The following is a 6,573-nucleotide window of genomic DNA, read 5'->3' as shown; positions in this document are numbered from 1 at the left end:
CTAGAAACTAAATGTGGCACACGCTTGTTACGCCAGAAACTATTGTTACCGTTGATGAATTCGTTTAGAGTTTGAAGTTTGCCGAAGAGAGGATGGTCTGTGAATTGGGCAGTTTTAAAGATGAACCTGTCTGAAAGGTATTGTCGACGCATGTTCAATGGAGGATCTGCACCCTCTACCTGCAAGGCGTTGACTGGTGTACTTCTCATAGCACCAAGTATAATTCTGAGGCTACGGGATTGTACCAAGTCAAATTTCCTAAGGGCAGTGTTACAGGCCAAGCTGTTCGTGAAGGAGCCGTAATCTAAAAGACTTCGTACTAATGCGTTGTAAACAAGCTTAAGAGTCGTAGGATGAGCACCCCACCACACCCCTGAGAGAGCTCTCATGACATTTAAACCTTTCTCACATTTGTCCACAGTGTAGTTGATATGAGATTGGCCATTACCTTTACTATCAAACTTCCTTCCCAAGAAAGAAATTTCATTAGCGATGGGAAGCTGATTGCCATTGACTTTAATAATTATATCCGGAATCAACCTTTTCCTAGAGAATACCACTATAGTACTTTTTGAGACGGATAGGGATAAATCATGCTTTGATAACCACAGGGATAGGTTGTTTAGAGATTCTTCTAGTGACGAGGAAGCCGTAGCAATACAATTATCAACTGAGTATACTAAGACATCATCAGCATATTGTAGAATTGAACAGGAAGGGGCAATAACGCGTTCGAGTTCACTAGTATACACATCGTACAATAGAGGGCTTAGGACGGATCCTTGAGGGACACCTTTCCACAAAAATCGCTTGATGTTATCAGTACCAGGAACTCTCACAGTAACCATTCGTTCAGTAAAAAGATTGAAAATGAAATTTGTAAAATTAAAAGGGATTTGTAGCGATTCTAATTTTTGTTTTAAGATTAATAAATTAACATTGTCATAAGCGGACTCTATATCTAAAAATGCTGCTGTTACTGATTTATTTTCTGAGAACGCTAGAAGAAGGTCTGCAGAAAATATACTCAAACTATCCACTGTACTTTTACCTTTTCTAAAACCAAACTGAGTTTTACCCAACAAATTATTTCGCTCTAAAAACCATTCTAATCTATTTTTAATTAAGTGTTCGGCAATTTTAGAAAATACGGATGCTAATGCTATTGGCCTATAAGAGGATGGTTCTGCAGGATTTTTGAAAGGTTTAAGAATAGGAATAATAATATGAATTTTCCAAGCAGAGGGAATTAAGCCGGATTCAATTACAATATTAATAATATCTAACAAATAACAAAGAGAAGGCGCAGTAAGATGTGATAAAAACGAGTATGGAATGCTGTCTTGGCCAGGGCAGGAATCTGATACATGCTCTAAAACTAATTTTAGTTCTCTCATAGAAAATGGCGAGCTAAAATAGTCGTTAGAACAGTTATTATTAGAAAGTGAATATGTGTAAGGCATTTGAGTAGCGTTAGGAACGTAGTTAGGAGCTAATTTGTTTGTAAAAGCATTTACCCAGTCTAAACTAAAAGAGTTACGATTTGCGATTGATAAAGAAGATCGAAAACGTTTAATATTGTTCCAAACAATAGTGAGTGGAGTGTCTGGCGACAAAGAAGAACAGAACTTTTGCCAGCCAGCTTTCTTTTTTTTCCTCAACAACCGCTTGGTTGCAGCAGTAACATTTTTTAACTTTAAATAGTTTTCCATACTTAGTGAATCGCGACATGCTTTTTCGGCATCTTTTCTTTTTTTAATAGCCGCCGTGCATTCTGGATCCCACCAAGGCGGTGAGGGTAATTTATTGTTGGCAACATTTTTACGTTTAAAAACTGCATCAGCTGATGATTGAATGGCTGACACTAAGCTGTCAAATGAGTTATTGAGGTTATCTTTACAAACTTTCGGCAATAACTTGACTTTCTGCTCAACAGATATGCTAAATGAATACCAATCACAATTGTTTAGAATATATTTACGCAAGGGAGGAAGTGGATCTACAGAACGGTTGTTCTTTGGTAACGTAATGACAATCGGAACATGGTCACTACCATAAGTGGATGATAAACATCTCCAACTCAGACTCAAAGATAGCGTAGGTGAACAAAGTGAGATATCGACAAAACTTAAAGATTGGCCGGGACAGGGTCTCCTTGTTGCTGAACCATCGTTTAAAACGCACAGATTTAACTCGTCTATAAGCTCCACAAGATCACTACCAAATGAATCATTGACTGGTGCACCCCAAAGAGAATGGTGTGCATTAAAATCACCTAAAATTAACACAGGCGCAGGAAGAGATAGGATTAAATTTCTTAAAATCGGAATAACAGATGAATCTTTGCAAGAAATGTATACAGACAGTACTGAAATATCCCCAATTTTTGCAGCTACTGCATTCAAGTGATTATTATTGTAGGAAGGAAGTGCTAGTGATGTAAATAAGTAATGTTTTTTAATCAGTAGAGCGGCACCACCCCACCCATCATCTCTGTCATCTCTCAAGACTGAATAGCCACGAACTCTAAAGTTATAGCCTGGCTTCAGCCAGGTTTCAGAGACAGCTATGGCAAATGGCTGGTGTTGGTTAATTAATGTAATGAGTTCAATTGTTTTAGACGAAATGCTTCTACAATTCCACTGGAGGATTTGATCCATTTTTGATAATGTTATAAATAGAGACTGACAAGTTGTTAATTAAAGAAATGGCAACGGAGTACGGTAATGCAGAGTTAACTATAATATTAATCAATGAAGACAGCAGATTATTTAGATCCTGAGAGGAGACAGAGTGAGAGTCCCCTGCAGATGAGGGCTCAGACAAGAAACCACAACCATTTTGTGGAGATGGAATATGATCAATTAAAGACTCGTGTGCTTTCTTGTCATAGCCTGGTGGGAGCTGAGTAATTCTTTTCCTATTTATAAAAACTGTCTTTTTGTATGAATTTTGTTCTGTTACAGGTTTTGAAGGTGAAGGTGATTTGGGAGCACTAGCTGTGACATCTGAGTATGACTTAGTGAATGGAAACTGTTTAGAGGCTTCTAGATATGATACTGTGTTAACTGACATATAATGCTTTATGTTTTTTTGTCGTATAAATTCGGGACAGGTTTGTTCATTTGCTTGATGTTTCCCTGCACAATTAATGCAGGAAACATCTGTCTCGTCGCAATTAGAGCCTGAGTGGTCCCCGGTGCATTTAAAGCACCTGGGTTTGCTTCTGCATTGAACCCTGGTATGTCCAAAACGACAACAGTTAAAACACTGAATTGTTGGGAATATGTACTGGTCAACAGGCAGTGAGGAAAAAAAGGAATAAATTCGGGGAGGAAGAGCTTGACCATCGAATGTAAGGACTACCGTCTGAGTGGGCAACCATTTAGGGCCTTCAAGTGATGTAACTTTGCGGCTAAGCCGGCGAGACCGAATGATTGGACCAAAGCCTTCAGGAACTCTTAAATTTCCTACAATCTCTTCATGCGACCATTCGCAGGGAATGCCTTTGACAATGCCCATTTTGGTGATATTGTATGTTGGGATAGATAAAACATAATCATGTAATATAATTGGATTACACAAAAATGAGTTTGCCGCACCAGGTGTTTTGAATGTCACTGCCAATCGATTTCGCCCTATTCGTTTAATGCCATCATCCAAAATATTTTTTAAATTATTTCTGAATAGAAAATTCCCAAATTTGATGGGGTGAAGAGTGGAGCCAGAGTTGGGAGTTTCTTTTTGTTGGACATGTACCAGAAAAGGACCTGCATCCTGATCCTGGTAATTGTTTCTGCCTATTATATGGTTATTCTGTTGAGAATGTTGGATCACCGGAGCTGGAGGAGCTTGCGTTAAAATTTCTTGAAAAGCAGTGGAAATGTGCATTTTAGGAGAGGATTTGGTCTTTAATAAATGTTTGTTAATTTTTTTCTGAGTTTTTCTATTTGTTACTAGTTTAAATGACTCAAATTCTTTTACATGTTGGTTAGATATGAAATTATCAGCCTCTATTAAGGTCAATAAAGGATTGGACTGAGATTGTGGAGTGGCTGGGGGAGGATCAGGGTCAGGAGCTGGTTCCGTCTCCATAGTTTATAAATATGCAAATGGACTTACCCCTATATAATATATACACTAATCACACTAAATTACTAATTTACAACAATTTTTTTACAAAATATACACAAACTAACAATAAAATACGAATTAAATAAAAACAGATAGACCGCCCTTTTCAACTTCCCGCCAAAAAGTCCAAAAGTCAAGTCAAGACAAGAAGATTATTCTCGATGGTAGGGATGTCGGGTCCCAATACAAACATCGCGATCGATTAAAATCGAATAGGTAGGTATGTAAAAGAAGGTAGGAATGTATTATAAATCAATCGACTCAAAAATTCGACATTTTTCTTTTTGAAATTATTACAATTATTTTTTTCGGTATAATCATTTATTTTGTTTGTTAAACCAATTTTACTTTATTGAAGACTTTCAAAATTTAAATATTTGTTTCATTATGGGTATTACGGGTAACGGTGTATAATAATCAAAAATATTCACGATCATTTTAAACCTCTTTCAATTATTCTCATAATCGACTTTACTTACTACTCGAATAAAGATTCAAACGATACTTTTAAATCGATTTAAATGATGGAAAATTTATGAGGCATAAGGGATGTATAATTATTTTTTCTGAAATATAAAACTGTATCGATTTAAAATATCAATTTAAAAAAAAAAGATAAAAATGAAATAATAATTTTAATTCATAAAAGAATTAACACGTCATTTATTTTTCGCTTGAGGATCAGTACTGTTGTAGAAAATTCAATAAAACTAGTATCTACGTTAATCTTTAAGACATAAGAAAGATATATCTTTTTGAATTATCCAAATCGGACCATTACTTACGAAGATATTAAGTATAGCCTGACCAGGAACATAAAAACCCTCGCCATGTTGCGGAAAACTAATGGTACTAATTTCTTTTAATGGCAACAGTAACTGAAAACTTCATTTACATGTCACCTTGCATGTCAGTCTATTGTTGTCAAAGTGTAAACAAACTTTATTTTAAATGTTTGCAATTGATTTTGTGAATTAAATTGCTAAAATATTTTTATAGTCGTGAAAGAAAAGTGGTTCACGATGTGTTAATGTATTTGTCGAAGAGAAATATTAAGGGTTCGGACAATATTTTCATTGAATAATGTTTCCGACAAAGGTTGTCAAATTGACTGACATGTTTATCATATAGTACAGTCCACTATGAAAATTAGCTGTAGTCTGTTTCAACTACCTATTTTAAAGTTTTTTGTCACTTTCTAAGTTTTGAATTTTATGGAATTGGGAAAGAAGTACCGAGTTTGAAGCGTTCATGAGCAGACATTGCAGTTGAATATTCAAGTTCTGAATTTGATTATTGATGAATAATAAAATAAATCCTACTAGCTCGATTGATGGTTTCATTTAATTTATTTAAACCAGGTTACCTTTAATAATATTTTTCGTTAATTTATGAAAATATCAAATTAGCCCGTAATCCTGAATCCTGATACATAAATTTAGCCTATTAATTTAACACATGTACGACTGTACTCAGTGTTGCACTATCAAATGCAATTGAAGCGCCTCTATGCCAGGGTTTTTATGTTCCTGGTCAGGCTATAATAAACATAGGCCGTTTTTGCCGCTAAAAGTCAACGTACGCAGGGCCGCGTGACGTCATTATATCCGAATCGAGCGCAGCCGGCGTACTATTGGGATGGAAAATATTTTTTTCCAGCTAAACTATCAGTTTTAGAAAAAAACTTTTAATAACATTTATTCATCAAAATAAAGTAACCTATCGACCAGTAATTTTTAAAAATAAAAATTGTGAAAAATAGGTATCGCTATGTCCAAAAACCACATTTTCATAGGATTCGATGCAATGCGGAGACGCGGTTGGGGTGAGTGTAACTTAATGATTGTTTGTATTAAACATAATAATACATTTATGATGCTAATACCCAGTTTCTGGCCTGGGGGGGGAGGGGGGGGGAGATAAGTCATACCCAGCTTATAGCCTGGGGGGAGGGGCAAGCCTTACCCAGCTTCTGGCCTTGGTGGGAGGGGGGGGGGGAGAGGCAAGTCATACCCAGTTTCTGGCCGGGGGGGAGTCATACCTAGCCTATGCTTATGGACTGGGGGAAGGGGCTAGCCTTGCCCAGCTTCTGGCCTGGGGGGAGGGGGGGGTCAAGTCATACCCAGTTTCTGGCCTGGGGGGGGGGTATGTAATACCCAGCTTCTGGCCGAGGGGGAGTCATACCCAGCTTATGCTTATGGGCTGGGGGGAGGGGGGGGGGGTCAAGTCATACCCAGTTTCTGGCTTTTCAGGCATGGGGGGGGGTGTCATACCCAGCTTCTGGCCGAAGGGGAGTCATATCCAGCTTATGCTTATGGCCTGGGGGAAGGGGCAAGCCTTACAGCTTCTGGCCTGGGGGGAGAGGGAGGGGTCAAGTCATACCCAGTTTCGGGCCGAGGGGGAAGTCATGCCCAGCTTATGACCTGGGGAGAGGAGGGG

General features: G+C 37.8%; 1 long non-coding RNA gene across 1 annotated transcript; it reads left to right on the top strand.

The window, feature by feature from the left end:
• The first annotated feature begins 1,112 nt into the window (after positions 1–1,112).
• LOC135087082 (uncharacterized) lies at positions 1,113–3,933 on the top strand. Its single transcript, XR_010260672.1, has 2 exons — positions 1,113–2,447; positions 2,967–3,933. It is a non-coding gene; the product is annotated as an uncharacterized LOC135087082 (long non-coding RNA).
• The last annotated feature ends 2,640 nt before the right edge of the window (positions 3,934–6,573 follow it).

The sequence above is a fragment of the Ostrinia nubilalis genome, chromosome Z (genome assembly GCF_963855985.1).
Source record: "Ostrinia nubilalis chromosome Z, ilOstNubi1.1, whole genome shotgun sequence".
Taxonomy (NCBI): Eukaryota; Metazoa; Arthropoda; class Insecta; order Lepidoptera; family Crambidae; genus Ostrinia; species Ostrinia nubilalis.
The sequence above is the reverse complement of the archived record's forward strand: the minus strand, read 5'-3'. Positions and strand labels throughout refer to the sequence as shown.